Source organism: Solanum dulcamara, chromosome 2 (assembly GCF_947179165.1).
Source record: "Solanum dulcamara chromosome 2, daSolDulc1.2, whole genome shotgun sequence".
NCBI classification, from domain to species: Eukaryota; Viridiplantae; Streptophyta; class Magnoliopsida; order Solanales; family Solanaceae; genus Solanum; species Solanum dulcamara.
Genome location: NC_077238.1, coordinates 12,542,219 through 12,558,716, shown reverse-complemented (window position 1 = coordinate 12,558,716; position 16,498 = coordinate 12,542,219). Strand labels below are relative to the sequence as shown.

Genomic DNA, 16,498 nt, shown 5'->3' with positions numbered 1-16,498 from the left:
CGAGTGGACGAGGTCCTAAATGGGACTTGCCATTATGACTTAATTGAGTTGAAATGAGAATAGAGTTGATGAGTTGGAAATGTCCCACATGAAACTAGCCATGAGGGCTTGTTTGATATGATTGGAGGGAGTCTTATGAGCATGGAGTCATGGGAGGAGTATCGAGCACCGAAGCGGGTAAGAGTATATTTCATACTCGAACCCCAGAAACTACGCTACCAACATAGGTAGGGATAGAACTGTTAAAGTCTGATACTTCCCGTGGGATCGAATCGTTAAAGTCGTATGTTTCCCATTTTATTGTCCTAAAATGATAGGACTTGACTAATTGATAGTATCCATGATTAAGGAAGCGTTCATGCCCTGGCAAGGTATGGACGGATGTGGCAACAACGTCTGATTATTGTACTATCACTGGCTCATAGGTGATAGCTGTCGGATAAGAGAAACTCTCATTTAGGTCTTGATAGTACTCCAAGTCAGTTGAGTCGAGTGGCTTGTGATTGGTCCCATCTAAACCATTTCTTGTTAGACTTAGGACACTTAAGTGAGTTGTTATGTATATATATGAGTTAAGATCCTGAGTTGATATTGATGTTTTCTTGATGTTTGTTTCATCCATCCATTTTACATACTCGTACATTCCACGTATTGACGACATTTGGCCTGCATCATTTCATGATGCAGAGATAGGTACCAGAGATCATCAACTGGCGAACCGTTGATTATCCATATACTTCCAGCTACTTGGTGAGTCCTCCTAGTTTCCGTAGGATCTTGAGCTCCCTGTATAGTTTCGTTTTATCTCCTTATTTTGATTGTTGGTAACCATGGGCTTGTCATTGGCACCTTCTAGACTTTGATAGAGGCTTCATAGACTAGAGTGTGGGAAGGTTGGATTGCTACTTTTGAAAAGTCTTATTATATCTGTTTTGATGAGTTGATAGTGATTGACCCTCGGCCCTTATATTATGAATAGTATGTTATGATTGAACCCTTCTTCGAGTGAATGTGATTGAATGATAGTGTGACTAAATCAAGTGGTTCGCTTGAAGGTCAGAAATGGCTTTCGAGTGCCGGTCACGTCTAGGGTACCCTCCCGGGGCATGACAAATATGGTATCAGAGCACAGAGTTCAAATATCCTAGGGAGTCTATGAAGTCGTGTCTAGTAGAGTCTTGGTTATGGGTGTGTTATTCACCACACTTATAATCAGGAGGCTATAAGACATTAGGAATTGTTTCACTTCTTTCATACTCTGAATTCGTGCGATAGAGTTAAACTCTATAAAACTCTTTTCTAATTCGTGCGTTTATACGTTATAGATAATGCCTCCTAAATGCATGGCTAGCTAGAGAAATGTTGATAACGCCGAGATGCCCCAATCAGAGGTACGCCCAGCAAGGGCTAGAGGCTGACCTGCGAGATACTCGGAGGCACCTCAAGTGCCTGCTACTCCACCTGCACCCACATCAGAGGTAGAATTTCGAGGGGCAATTGCATTGCTCACTCAATTAGTGGCAGCCCAAAATGGTAATCAGAGTTCGCCCACTCTTAGTTCTAGTTCCCAGGATCCATCTGCTGCCACTAGAATTAGAGACTTTTTGAGAATGAATCCGTCGACATTCACGGGTTCTAAGGTTGATAAACATCCCCAAAATTTTATTGATGAGATGTGGAAAATTCTGAAAGCTATGCATACTACAAAAATTGAAGGGGTTGAGTTGGTGTCTTATCAACTCAAGGATATGGCAAACATTTGGTATAACCAATGGGAACAAGGTAGAGGTGAGGATGTTGTACCTGCTATGTGGGATGAATTTGAAGGAGCCTTTCTTGACCACTTCTTTCCCTGAGAATTGAGGGAAGCGAAAGTGGAGGAGTTTGTAAATCTGAAACAAGAGGGCATGACTATTAAGGAATACGGCCTGAAGTTCATCCAGTTGTCCAGGTATGCTCCAGAGATGATCCCAGATTCGAGGTCGAAGATGAGGAAATTTGTCTCCGGTTTGGGAAGACATGTGAAAAAGGAGTGCAAAGCAGCATTGTTAATCTCCGACATGGATATTTCAAGATTAATGGTGTACGCTCAACAGGTGGAGGATGAGAAGAGGAAGAATAGAGAGGAGCATCTGAGCAAAAAGGTAAAATCAACGGGCCATGAGAATGAACAGAGGCAGCACAAGGGCAACAGGTCCTTCTTCCAGAAGAGGCCTCACAATTATGTCTCCTCTACCGCCAGTGCACCTATGCCACAGGACAAGTATGATTGGCAAGGACAGAGTTGCCAAAATTTCAGACCCCAGGGCTCTCAATCCCAAACTAGCGCGAGTCAAGGTTCGAGAGAAAAGCCACCATGCAGCAAGTGCGGTAGGCTCCACTTGGGGGAGTGCAGAGTGGGAAGGGTTGGTTGTTATAAATGCGGCTAAATGGACCATTTTCAGAGGGAGTGTCCAACAGGGGGAAACAGGGCCCAGCATTCTACCACTGCACCACCGGCTAGAGGTAATCAGAGGGGCACTACTTCAGGCACCAGCAGAGGTACAAACTGCTTATATGCTATGGGTAGTCGCCAAGATTAAGAGAACTATCCAAATGTCGTGACGGGTATGATTCGAGTCTCTTCTCTTGACTGTTATATTTTGATGGATCCGGGTGCCACGCTATCTTTTGTGACTCCTTACGTGGCTAGTAAATTCAATAAAAATCCTGAATGTCTTCTTGAGCCTTTCAGTGTAGCTACTTCTATCGGTAATTCTGTCTTAGCTGAGAGAGTCTATAGAGATTGCACTGTGTTAATTCATTACAAAGATACCTTGGCTGACTTGATTGAGTTGGACATGGTCGATTTTGATGTGATCCTTGGAATGGATTGGCTCTATGTCTGTTATGCCTCTATTGATTGTAGAACTCGAATTGTTAAGTTCAAATTCCTGAATGAAGCTGTCATGGAGTGGAAGGGTAGTCTTATTATGCCTAGGGGTAAGTTTATTTCTTACCTTAGGTCCAGGAAGCTAATCTCAAAAGGGTATATCTATCACATTGACCGAGTAAAAGACGACAATATTTAGTCTCCATCCCTCGAGTCGGTCCCAATTGTCAATAAGTTTCCCTGAAGACCTGCCCGGAGTCCCTCCTGATAGGGAGATCAACTTTGGGATTGATCTTCTTTCTGATACCCAGCCTATCTCAATCCCTCCATATAGAATAGCTCCGGCTAAGTTGAAAGAGTTGAAAGAATAGTTGAAGGACTTGTTAGATAAAGGATTCATTAGGCCGAGTGTCTCACCGTGGGGTGATCCGGTCCTATTTGTGCAAAAGAAAGATGGGTCTCTTAGGATGTGCATTGATTACAGGCAGCTGAACAAGGTCACCATAAAGAACAAGTACCCTCTCCCTAGAATAGATGATTTGTTTGATCAACTTCAGGGTGCCACCTGTTTCTCAAAGATAGACCTAATATTGGGCTACCATCAGTTGAAGGTGAAGGAGTGTGATATCCCAAAGACAGCTTTTCGGATCCGTTATGGCCACTTTGAATTCTTAGTTATGTCCTTTGGGTTGACTAATGCCCCTGCATCTTTTATGGATCTCATGAACCGAGTATCTAAACCGTATCTTGATATGTTTGTGATTGTATTCATAGATGATATTTTGGTTTACTCTAGGAATGAGGAAGAGCACGCCCATCATCTTAGAGTCGTCTTGCAAACCTTGAAAGACCAGGTATTATATGCAAAGTTCTTTAAATGTGAATTATGGCTTGCATCAGTGGCTTTTCTAGGCCACATTGTATCTAGAGACGGTATTTAGGTGGATGCTCAGAAGATTGAGGCAGTGAAAAATTAGCCCAGACCCACATCCCCGACAGAGATAAGGAGCTTCTTGGGTTTGGATGGCTACTACCGAAGGTTTGTAGAGGGATTCTCATCCATATCATCACCATTGACCAAGCTGACCCAAATGAAGGCTAAGTTCCAATGGTCTGATGCTTGTGAGGAGAGTTTCCAGAAGTTGAAGACCAAGCTAACCACTGCTCCTGTTCTAACTTTGCCCGATAGAACAGAGGGCTTTGTGATCTATTGTGATTCATCTAGGATTGGTTTGGGTTGTGTGCTGATGCAGAGGGGAAAGATGATAACCTATGCTTCAAGACAGCTTAAGATTCATGAGAGAAACTACCCAACTCATGACCTTGAGCTGGCAGCTGTGGTGTTCGCGCTTAAACTTTGGCGCCACTACTTCTATGGAGTGCATGTTGATATGTTCACCGATAACAAGAGCTTACAATACATCTTAAGCCAGAAGGAACTCAACCTGAGGCAAAGAAGATGGCTCGAACTACTCAAAGACTACAATATGAGCATCCTCTACCATCCAGGTAATGCTAATGTTGTTGCTGATGCTCTTAGCAGTTGTTTATGGGTAGCACTGCCCATGTGGAGGAGGGAAGGAGAGAATTGGCAAAGGAGGTACATAGATTAGCCCGATTGGGAGTTCGCTTTGAAGAGAACAATGAAGGTGGGGTTAATATGCAGGATGGGGCTGCATCCTCACTCGTGACAGAGGTAAAAGAAAAGCAAGACCAAGATCCCATCCTTCTCCGATTGAAGGAAGTTGTTCACAAGCAAGAGGTGATGGTTTTTACCAAAGGGGGAGATGGTGTGTTGAGGTACCAAAATAGATTGTGTGTGCCAGATGTCAATGATATTCGAGGAAGGATTATGGCCGAAGTGACACTCCAACTCATAAGAAACACTAACAGATGCGCCATTATCGTGCCAAGAATATGCCTCAGTAGTTTGGTCCTTGGCGTGGCGCGCCACTAACAGATGTGCAGGTTTTAGGCATAATCTACCTAGCGCTGCAATGGCGCGACGCGCCACTATCGTGCCAGAAGCGTTTTAGCCTATTTTTCAGAATGTTTGAGAAGGGGCAATTTGAGAATTGTCCCAAATTATATATGTATCATCCTTGACCAATTTGGGAATATATTTTCAGCCCCCCCTCTCTCTCTAAAAGCCCTAGGAGTCTCTCTCTCTCTCTCTTCTTCTTCTTTTCCATTTCTAACAAGGAATTGCCTCCAAGAGCTTTAAGATTTGAGTTCTCCATTGAAGACCCGACATCAAGGTTTTCTCCAAGTCTTCACTAAGGTATTTAAGGCTATCCAAAACATGGGTTGAGTCCACCCATGTGCCCTACTCTTGCTTTGAAGTTAGAGGTCCATGAGAATGGAATTTCTTGGTATTGTTTATGTTTGAATGAGTTTTGTCTCCTATTAATTTGACTTTATTGGTGTTGATGTTGTTGAGCTAAGAAGTTCCTAAAACCTTCATGTTAGTATGAGTTGATGGAGATGACTTGTTATTATGTTTTATTGATCTCTTTAACCACGTGATTATGTTGCATAAGTCAATTTTCTTGAATGTGCTATTCTACTTAAATTGTTGGGTTAAAGCCTTAGAGTTGTGATGAGTCCTAAGGAGAGGTTATAAATACTTATCTAAATGAGTCTTGATTGAGTTGATTGGAGGATAGAATTGACGAGTGGATGAGGTCCTAAATGGTACTTGTCATTATGACTTAATTGAGTTGAAATGAGAATAGAGTTGATGAGTTGAAAATGTCCCACATGAAACTAGCCGTGAGGGCTTGTTTGAGATGATTGGAGGGAGTTTTATGATCATGGAGTCATGGAAGGAGTATCGAGCACCGAAGCAGGTAAGAGTATAGTCCATACTCGAACCCCAGAAACTACGCCGCCAATGTAGGTGGGGATGGAACCGTTAAAGTTAGATGCTTCCCGTGGGATCGAACCGTTAAAGTCGGATGTTTGCCATTTTATTGTCCTGAAATGATAGGACTTGACTAATCGATGGTATCCATGATTAGGGAGGCGTTCATGCCCTGGCAAGGTATGGACGGACGTGGCAACAACGTCTGATTATTGTACTATCACTGGCTCATAGGTGATGATTGTCGGATAAGAGAAACTCCTATTTAGGTCTTGATAGTACTCCGAGTCAGTTGAGTCGAGTAGCTTGTGATTGGTCCCATCTAAACCATTTCCTGTTAGACTTAGGACACTTGAGTGAGTTGTTATGTATATATATGAGTTGAGATCCTAAGTTGATATTGATGTTTTTTTGATGTTTGTTTCATCCGGCCATTTTACATACTCGTACATTCCACGTACTGATCACTGATCCAGCTTCTTAGTACTTCTTTGATTCTCCCAGGTTTAACCCACCTTGTTTTCCTTGTGGATGAACATCTGCCACAATTGGTGTGTGCATTTACAATGCAGAAAGAGGTGATTGATTGTCTCTATCTGTTCTTCAAATAGATAGCATCTAGAGCATAGGTTGAATTTCCTCTTGTTAAGGTTTTCATGAGTGAGGACTGCTTCCTTTGCCAGTAGCCATGTAAAGTAGTTTACCTTATAGGGTACCTTGGTCTTCCGGATCATTCTCCATGGCCATCCTATCTCTTGAGTATTTGTTCCTGTCAAATGTTGAGATGGATGTGTGGGCATACCAGGAGCGACAGGATTAGAAATGAGGCTATTCGAGACAAGGTAGGAGTGGCCCCGATGGAAGACAAGATGCGTGAAACGCGACTGAGATGGTTTGGGCATGTGAAGAGGAGAGTCCCAGAGGTACCAGTGCAGAGATGTGAGAGGTTGGCCATGGATGGTTTCAGAAGAGGTAGGGGTAGGCCGAAGAAATATTGGGGAGAGGTGATCAGACAGGACATGGCGTATTTACGACTTACCGAGGACATGACCTTAGATAGGAGGGTGTGGAGGACATATATCAGGGTAGAAGGCTAGTACATAGTGGCATTATCCCCCTTATCCGTAGGCGTATTAACGCACTATGATTTATTGTACTCTGATTTATGTTATTTATGTTATGTATGTTATGTTATCTTATGTTATTTATGGTATTTATGCTATTATTTGACGATATCTACTATTTTTTTTGGTGCTTTTACTATACTATTGTTTGGAACTCTTTCGTTATCTACTTTCCTACCATTAATATTCTTGCCTGATCTTTTTTCCTATGCTTCTATTGAGCCGATGGTCTTTCAGAAACAGCCGTCCTACATTGGTAGGAGTCAGGTCTGCGTACACTTTACCCTCCCCAGACCCCACGATATGGGATTTCACTGGGTTGTTGTTGTTGTTGTTGTACATTCCACGTACTGACACCATTTGGCCTGCATCGTTTCATGATACAGAGACAGGTACCAGAGATCATCAACCGGCGCACCGTTGATTATCCGCACACTTCCAGCTACTTGGTGAGTCCTCCTAGTTTCCGGAGGATCTTGAGCTCCTTGTATAGTTTCGTTTTGTCTCCTTATTTTGATTGTTGGTAACCATGGGCTTGTCATTGGCACCTCCTAGACTTTGATAGAGGCTTCATAGACTAGAGTGTGGGTAGGTTGGACTGTTATCTTGAGGAGTCCTATTATACTTGTTTTGTTGAGTTGATAATGTTTGGCCTTCGGCCCCCATATTGTAGATAGTATGTTATGATTGAACCCTCCTTTTAGTGAATGTGATTGAATGATAGTGTGACTGAATCAGGTGGTTCACTTGAAGGTCGGAAATGGCTTTCGAGTGCCGGTCACGTTTAGGGTACCCTCCCGGGGCGTGACACTACTAGTGTTATTCTTGCGATGAGTTTAGTCTTGTCATTCTGATTTGAGTTAGCCATAAACCTGTCATTGGCACCAATTAGATTGTAGTGATAGAGGCTTCATAGATTAGATAGTGATGGGTCGATTGAGTATTTTATTTCCTTGAATTGTTCTTGTCAGACTATTTAATGACAAAGATTGGGGTTAGACTTGTTGGCCCATGGTTTTTCTTCCTTGAGCTAGATTGTTGATTTGAGTTGCCCACTTAATCACCTCTTTATTTTAAGTCTTCCGTTAATTGAATGAATGAACGGATGTGTGATCAGGTCAAGTGGTTCGCTTGGGAGCCAGTAATGGTTTCTGAGTGCCGGTCACGTCTAGGGTACCCTCTCGGGGCATGACAATATGTTATTGTCAGTAATATTTTATAATTATAAATAAAGAAATGCTACTAGTAGTAGTGTTTTAAGCATTATGTTTTATAATTCATTACTCTAAGGGTTGTTTTACAGCTAAAACGTTACTCATAGTAACATTTCTTTAGAATTCAATCACAGACCATCGAATCCCGCAAATTTTGAATCTTGTTGGTTTAGCTATAATATGCTACTAACCGTCACATTTTTAACTTTAAAACGTGACTTTCAGTTACGACATTCTATTAAATTCATACTCCTTTTTTAAAACTGACCACATATAATTATAAAATAAACTTTGTTGCAACGAATATTCAGCACATTCCAACAATATTCAGCAAAGTCTTTGCTTGTGTTGCCCATTGTAGGAACAATATTCACAAAAGTTCATCGGGTATGAATTGAATAAGTCAAGTCAACTAGTGAAGTGATCAAACTACAGTCAATAATAGGCCAATCAGACCTATAAACACCGTAAAATCCAGATAATTTAATCACTTTTAAGACTAATGGTTGAATGAGATATTTTTTTATGAGGTCCGAAAATTTACCATCACACCTCCTCGTATTTAAAATCATATTAACACTTTCATCGATCCCATATATCCCGTTACCTTTGAATGAGTTGTTGAGTTAATACAGATGGTTCGAGTAGACCCGAATCCAGCTGGTATGCATTATTATCAGCCATAAAACTACCTTTGAAATGAAAACACATATGAAAGTAAACTTAAATGTTGTTAACCTGATGTTCGTCCAAGAAGATTACAAGCAAATTCAAATAAAATTATTAAATAGATAAAATCATATAACATCCTCTGAATCCTTTAAACTAGTCCTACCACGCCACACCAACTAATCATCAAACAGATACCGGCTACTTGCTAAAGCCAAAATCGAAAAAATGAAGGAGGCAGAAAAGAGAGTGTGAAGAAAGGACAGAGAGGTGGAAAAAGAAGTGCTTTAGTGATAAATTTGAGACCTTTGGTGATAAATTTCATAAATTTACTCATATCCAATTGCTTATGTTTTTCTTTTACAGTATTACTTTGAAGAGAGGTACGAACTACTGAAGTTCATTAAGATAGTGCACCAAGCAAGTCTTTATGTGCATCTCAGGGTTGGTCCCTATGCTTGTCCTGAATGGAATTTTGGGTAATGGCTCAAACTTCTTATCCTATCTGTTAAAAAAATGTGATATCCATTTTGGCATAAAGTTAAATTCATGCTTTGTTTTACCTGTTTCAATTTTAGAGATTTTCCTGTTTGGTTGAAGAACGATATAATTCTCTAAATTATAGGTCAACAACATATATGAATCCTCTAATTAAAAACACAACATACAAGAATCAAAGTTGTTTGACTGAATCTATTTAGCAATATTCTACACAAAAAAATAATAATTACGAGAAGGTAAAAATTCTCAAATCCCATCATTCCTTCTACTATTTTATAAGGAAAAAACATACCTCAAACAAAGAAAAAAAATAATTCGTCCCAAGCTTTTTGTAAGATTTATGGTAGTAAATTGTAGTGGATCTCGTTTTGAACAAAATTGGGGTAAAACAAGAAGAGCCCCAAAATTGATTTTGAGGTATAGGAGCTACCATTTATCCGCCAAATGGGGTTTTGACCCATTAATTCTCTCTTTGTTTTTCCTCTTTCACACCTTTTTTTCATCAACAAACCAGCGAGGATTGGAAATGGATGTGTCAATGGCACAGTCCGAATTTTCACTAAGGTTCAAATATAATAAGTGTAAAGAATTAAGAGTAAAGAATTAAACTCACAACGAATCAAAGGAGCATATAATATATATCTACAATGTTTTTTTTTTTGACCTATCTGCCCAATGTAATTTTGGGGTCAAATTGATCCACTTTGGACAAGGGTAGCTCCAGCCTCACATGCCAGATGGGTCAATGCAAACTAAACATCAATTGGGGATAAAAACCATAGCTCCAGACCCGAAGTTGTATATATAAGCTGAATTGTGACAATAGGCCCACTCTAATGTTTGGTAACAGTTTCTAAGTTGTGATAACTAAAACAATAGCACAACAGACTTGAAATGCAGTTGATTACATTTTACTAGACTCTTCAACAGAACATGGTCTTGCAAAAAGACAAGTTGATAATAATCTATGAAAGCTTATAAACAACTTCTGCTCTAGGTGATGCTCGCCGAAATCGTTTCATCTCTGTGAGGACCTCGAGTCTTGTTTCAGAAGATCCGGCCTTGATTAGCATTCTAGTGAGCAAAGGAGACTAGTCTAAGAGAAGCTTAATAAGTTGCATTTCAGGATTTGTGCCTGTTATACCGGTAAGCTTAACAACTCTGAGGTGATTCAATGTCACATCCGACAAGCCTTCAACTTTCTCTAGAATCTCATCAATAACATCACCCGCCGCAGGATCAACACATTCATCATACACCTACAAAATAACAAAAGCCCTTCAACTAAATTTGAGGATTAACGGATTATGATGTAGGAAAACAATACATACAGAAAGAACATACATAAGAGAAAAATGAAAGTTGAACCTCAATTTCGATTTCTTGTAAATATGGAGAGCTTTTTATCAAGCAAAGAGCACATGAAACCACATCTAGTTCACCTAGAGAAATATCGGATAGGTAAAGATGTTTAAGAGAGTTAAGAGCAGAAGGGAGCTGTTTTGGTACTTCACCTGCAAAGAACTGAAAATACAATGCAAAAGTAAGGATCATTCAGAGCCCCCCAAAAAAGTACACCCATGAAAATGCACTACAATGAAGTCACGAAGGAAACATTTACCCGGACACTAAAATGATCCAAGTGGAGATGCTCGAGAGCAGGAATAGACTCAAGAAACTTGGCAATATCACATTTTCCAGCCTTCACAGAATCTCCGGTATCTACGAGTTTAAGTTTTGCAAGAAGAGGGACACCTTTTAATAAAATACATTTTATCTTTCCACTAAAGTCAAAGGATCTCAACTTGGGAGCTCTAATTTGAATGTGATTTGTGATAGTTGAATGCAGCACCAACTGCTCGAGCAACGGGCAACAAGATATTAAACTTCCAATAACTTTGGAAGAAATTGGGACTTCATAAAGTTCCAAGCTAACTAAATTATCAAATCCTTGGAAAGAAGGTGGAAAAATTATTAAACAATTACGGAGACTCAGATGTCTTATTTGCGAACATGTGAAAAATGAAGAAGGCAATTTGTATAGGTTACTCTTTGAGAACTGAAGAACAAGGTGTTGAATCCCATTCCTACAGAGGAAGCATATCAAGCTGTCAAATTTTGGACAGGTTCCCAGAGTTCCAACGGAGAGGGTAAAGTTAGAAATTGGTCTGACATGGAGGGTCAATAGGTGGTAGATAATGTTTGTAAATCTAATCGTAGGGGATATGACGTTATCTGTCATATCCCAAAGTGTCTGATCAATCGTCAACACTGGAAGTCTACACCAATTATACCTCCACTTCTTCGATAAGATGCTAGTCCTCACAGCATCTCGTAAAGGCAAATGAATCAAAATGGAATCTATTATATTCTTAGGAAGATTGCTAAGTATATCGGGAGCTACAACTCAAGAACGACGCTTCTTGTCCTTAGGAGGCATGATATAACAATTATATCCAGTAAGAACCTGGCAGGAAATAAACAATGATACAAAGGTAAAGAATGGCAAAACTATCTGGACAGAGTAAACATACATCACATAACAGTTAATCACGTTATTAATCAACACGCCGTAACAGTAAGATAAAAAGAATGGCTGCATTCTAACTGAAACCACTCATCTTTCTCCTAATAACATCATTGACTATACAGCAAGAACTCCTTTCATCAACACTTGAATAATCCAGAACTTTTTTGTTTTTTTTGGAAGACCATGGTGTCCTGGCCAGCTATACGAGATAATTCTATCCGTCAAGGCTAGGACAGATGGGAAGAATCACTTAGTGTTTTTTGTCTCCACTGAGTTTTGAACCTGAGGGTTCTCAACCACTTCATTGACCACTAGGTCACACCCTTGGGTGCGAAGAATCTAGAACTTATTATGATATATTATTCAAAAGGGAAAATTAAAAGAAGAAAAAAACTAGGATAACATTATCTTTTACTGGTAATAAGCTTGATAATCTGACATCTTCAGCTACAAGATAAGGAAAAAATCATTATCAAATATTTGGCAAGTTTCACTCAAAAATCAGTTTAGTAGCTGTTTGACAGCTATAGCTAGATTTGACATCAAACTAGCAACTTTAACTCTAAAATTTGAATAGCCTAGTTAAAATTAGTAGCTTTATTCTCTCAATTTGTGTCACAATAGCTTGCTTGGCAAGTAAATCCTATCACTCAACTATATTTCTATGATCCTTATACTCACTAACACTCTTAATACAACTCCAACCGTATATCTAGCATCCTCTGACAAAATAGACTTTTCCTACAAAAAACTTACTTACAAAGTCGGGTCCAAGATTTAAACTTAAAGGGTCATTGGATATTCAAAATTATGGATTCATATCTACTATTTCGTTGCAACTTTTGTGAATTTATGCTCTGCATTGGAAGTATTGGGTTCAGATGAACCCGCTAATATCTAGTATTACTCTGCTTACTCACACAACTATATCCCACTCTCCACCCCAACCCCATATAAGCAGATACACAGAATCACAAGTCCCACAACGTTTTTTAAGAATTAAACCCATGTCTTATAGCATGTACAACAACAATAACCCTTTCTCGTAATAAGAATGTATATAACCCTATTACGATCTTCTCTGTGAAAAATATTTCATATGGAAAACATTTTATCAGAAAAGTCACCTTATAAGTTCTTTTTATTGCTTGGTTGGTTATAGTTATGGTAGTGATCAGTGAAAATCACAGGTATCAAATTGTTTGAATGAGTTTACATGTTTAGTGCAAGTAATAGTTTGGTGAAAACTGACTTAAACCATAAACAGAGCTACATAGGAAAACATTTTAAACAATCCAAATCAAGGACAAACTCCAAACAAATAAAAAATGCTTACACCAACCAAATTAAGCATTAAAAAAAATGCTTACATCCTATTGCTCAGAAACTCCAAAAATCTAGAGTAGGATCCTCCAAAAATATCATAACTTTTGAAGGACCTGACACCCCACTGTGTTTTTGAAACGTCGGAGCAACATAGCTTACATCAACCAAATTATGCAACATTTTCTACAACAACAATAACAACATAACCCTTTTAATCTCACAAGTGGGGTCGGCATGATATACCTAGACCTTACTTACTTTCCGATAGACCTAGGCTCAAAAGAAATGTCATGCAGTAAAACAAACATCTATAAAAAAAATAAATTAAAAAGAGTACAAAAAGAAAGATAATGGCTTTTTCTACCTATCCAAGAAAACCATCTAAAGAAAAAAAAAGGAAAACAGAGCTTTTTCTACATTCCCAAGAAAACTAACAACTAAAAAAAGTAGAGAAAGGAAGATAGAGCTTTTGAGAGAGATTTGATTTTTAAAGAGAACAAGGAAGCAGATTTGCTAATCAAGAACTAATATTACTGATAATGGAACATCCAAATATTAAAAAAACAATCATATACCCTTATGCTTACACTTTAGCTCTCAGCTGCTGAACACTGTTTTGTATGATTTTCAAGTCTTTAACCTCTTTTGATTTAGAGTGAAAGATGAAATGGAATTGCAGGTTCGAAGGGGAAGAGGTTTTCTTTAAATTTTAGAGAAATTTAATATGGAGGTGAAGTGGGGGTGGGAGCAAATTACTTTTAGAGGTCCTTAAATTAAATTTTGTTAGTTGCTCAATTTATGTGTGGTCATTTAATTTGGTACAAAAAATTAAAATAAAAAGTTTTTTGAAAGGTGCGGTTTGAAATACATATATTTGTCAATATAAATTATTTTATTGAATTTTTAAAAAAATTAAGTTAAATCATATCAAATTATGAAAAAAATATTTTTTTGAAACAGTCTAAAAACAATATCATATAAAATGAAATAAAGACAATAATAATTAACCTGGTTGTTTATTTAGAGATATTGGCACGTGTATTTAGTAAGAAAAAATTATTTTAATTTGTCCAATTCAATCTACTCGAACTTTCTAACATGTGACATTTAATCACTTAAGAATAGTTAAACTAATTTTTTTGTAAGCCATTTATTATTATTATTTTGTTTTATAACTTTTTATAAGAAAAACTTAATTTTTCACCAAAGATCTAAACAAAATTATTTTCTTCTATTCAATTTATAAATGCCAAGAAATCTCATTTGCTCAATATTATAGATACAAAATTCCTACACTATTATCGCCCATTATGCAGGGGTGAATGGAGAATGGGGCGAAGGTATTCACCCGAACCCCCTTATAAAAAAATTATACGTATTGCTTTTATTTTTGTGTATATATATAGATTTGAGAAACAATTGTTTTCTTCGTTGTTGACAAAACTTTGTGCTTTTATGGTTCTTGTTCCTTAGGATTTTGATGTCAACATTGCATTTCTATTTTTTTGGGTATAACTAAATCAGATGAAATTGACGCGAGATATAGTTGGTGCACACTTCCACATTGACCCTTCAAGCGGGATCAATTACAAAGTTTACCCTCTCCATTCATGATTTGAGAGTTTGTCCTAATATTGACAACTTATTTTATTTTCTCTCTAGAAATGACATTCAACATCTTATTTTTGAACTTCCATACTCTTAACACATATAGATTGCCTTCTTCATTCACATGTTTACACTTGAGGCATTTGAGTCTCCAAAAATGTATAATATGTCCTCCACCAGACTTTAAGGGATTTGATAGATTAGTTAGACTAGAATTTTGTCTAAAGTGTATGTACCTTCTTTTTTGTTTGGAGTCTTTCTAATTTTTGACATCTCCATCCTAGAATTTAGTTGATAAAGCAGTTGAAGTAACGAGAAGACTTTTGTAATGATCGTTTAGTTCATTTTTTCTGTTTTACAGTATTTTCGGCGTTTAGAGCTTTTCTATGGCAATTCCAAGTCATTTATGATTTGTTGGGACTGACAGTTCCGTTACCTGATCGTTCGTCTGGTTTTTATGCAAGTTTCTATTTTTGAAGCTTTTAAAGTTTGAATGATTGACTTCGGTAAAAACTTCATATAAATGACTTCAGAATGCAATTCTGATGGTTCCATTAGCGCCGGAACATCGAGTTTGGTCTAGAATATCCTTTGGTTGGATCCCGAGGCTTTCAAACTCATTTTAAGCAATCTTGTGGCTTATGGCTAAAATGAAGCTTGGGTGTGGGATCCACTTTTAGACGACCTCCATTGAAAGTTTTGTCAGTTTTGTTGGGTCCAAAACGACATTTCTGATTGTGTAGCATATTCGATTTTCATTTTTCGGACCCTGAACTAATTCTGAAGTTACTGTTGGGACTTGGGATATTTAATCCCAAGTGCTGGTGCAGCAGCTCTCGCAGGAGCCTAGGCTCACACATGCAGAGAGCTGGTCACACCAACGAGGGTGTCCACTGTCCTGGTCAGCAAGCCTCGCACATGTGGCCCTTGGTCGCACCTGTGACCCTACTCCTGCGAGCCAAGGGCCGCTCCTACAGAACTAGTTGACCAGTGGGCCACCGCTCCTGTGGAGCTTTTCCTCGCGCCAATGATGCTGCATTTACGACGTTGGGTCCACTGGTACGGCGCTAACAGTGATTAAATCACTATTATTCTTTCATTATTTCAGTATTATTTGTGAGTGTTGGAGAGCATTTTTGGGCGATTTCTTATGGTTTCCCTTGCATTGAGCTGGGTTTAGCTTGGGGGCGTTATTGGTAGCGATATTGTCGCTTTAAAACCCATAAGTTTTGATTAATTTTCTCATTTTTAGCTCAAATTGGGTTCCTTGTATTTTTGGTGCATGAGCTATTTTGGGTGATTTAAAGCACAAATTGTGTCCTTTTTTTAGGCACATGTTCAGCGAGGTGGTGGGGACTTTTTGACAAAGTCAATTTTGAGATTTCTTACGCATGTCCCACAATATCATTTTTGGCTCGTTTTTTAGCCCGTCTTTAATTTTTGTAATATGGGTATAGTTTTGACTGTATTGATGTCATGATCAATTATTTAATAGGGTGGCATCGATCGAAGGCGGCTCGAAAGGGTAAAACTCTAGTGTAGAACATTTGAGAGCGCGCATTATCGGCATCAAGGTAGGCTATGACTTACCAATCTTAGACTTTGCTTGTGATGATATTTAGATGATGTTTAGCTAGTTTTGGGAGGATTTTGTAATGACCCTAAAGGTTATTTTTGGAAATTATTGGAAAATTATCATTTTATCCCTCTCGATAGTTGTTCCGAGTCATGTTTGACCAATATATGAGGTTAGAATTTAAATCAAATTAAGAAATTAAAGTTTTAGGAAGT

At 38.5% G+C, this 16,498-nt stretch overlaps 1 long non-coding RNA gene and 1 pseudogene across 1 annotated transcript; one reads left to right on the top strand and one right to left on the bottom strand.

Moving 5' to 3' along the window:
- Positions 1–8,801: 8,801 nt before the first annotated feature.
- On the top strand, positions 8,802–16,283 carry LOC129880344 (uncharacterized). The gene is made up of 3 exons (XR_008765367.1): positions 8,802–9,012; positions 9,109–9,221; positions 16,203–16,283. It is a non-coding gene; the product is annotated as an uncharacterized LOC129880344 (long non-coding RNA).
- Positions 9,934–11,709, bottom strand: LOC129880343 (F-box/FBD/LRR-repeat protein At1g13570-like; annotated as a pseudogene).
- Positions 16,284–16,498: the final 215 nt, after the last annotated feature.